This window comes from Syngnathus acus, chromosome 1 (assembly GCF_901709675.1).
Source record: "Syngnathus acus chromosome 1, fSynAcu1.2, whole genome shotgun sequence".
In the NCBI taxonomy this organism is placed as follows: domain Eukaryota; kingdom Metazoa; phylum Chordata; class Actinopteri; order Syngnathiformes; family Syngnathidae; genus Syngnathus; species Syngnathus acus.
In genome coordinates, this window is record NC_051087.1 from 7,118,244 (window position 1) to 7,118,883 (window position 640).

The following is a 640-nucleotide window of genomic DNA, read 5'->3' on the forward strand; positions in this document are numbered from 1 at the left end:
CTCATCACAAAATGGCTTTCCTGCTGCAAATCAATCTGTGTGTGAATGGAGCCACTGATGTATATAATAAGGTGGGTTCATGAAATCAATAAACCCCTCCAATATTAAAGCCCTACTCAGTACAACTAATACACACCTGCATGTGGCTACCCTCAAAATAAGCAATGCCGTCTTTCACTTTTAAAATCCAGTTTGCCCTGTTTGTTGAAATGACAAAAACAATCTACAATCATTCGTAAAATGGTCTTCATTGAGAACTTTTATGAAGGCCTTGATAACATTATTCTACCACCTAGTGGCATGGCAATATAATAGAAGTCAGCAGTGACTTTTCACAGACAAATTATGGTGCCATATTTTGAATAATGGAACTTCAGAATCTGAATGAAACACTAAAGCTCAGACATTGTGATCTGTTCAGGGCTTAAGATCACTCGTGGATAGCATTCAAACAAAACACACAATCCCCCCCCCCCCCCAAGAAATCTACAATAAATTGATTTGAGAGAACAATCTCATGGGTTTTTCGACATACGAGCTCAGGTCACAAAAGATAATTCCTAAAAATAATAACTATACTATGACCCTGAAATCTAGGCTTTCCCTCTCTTTCCAGTTTTAATTTGTTTGATCAATTGTC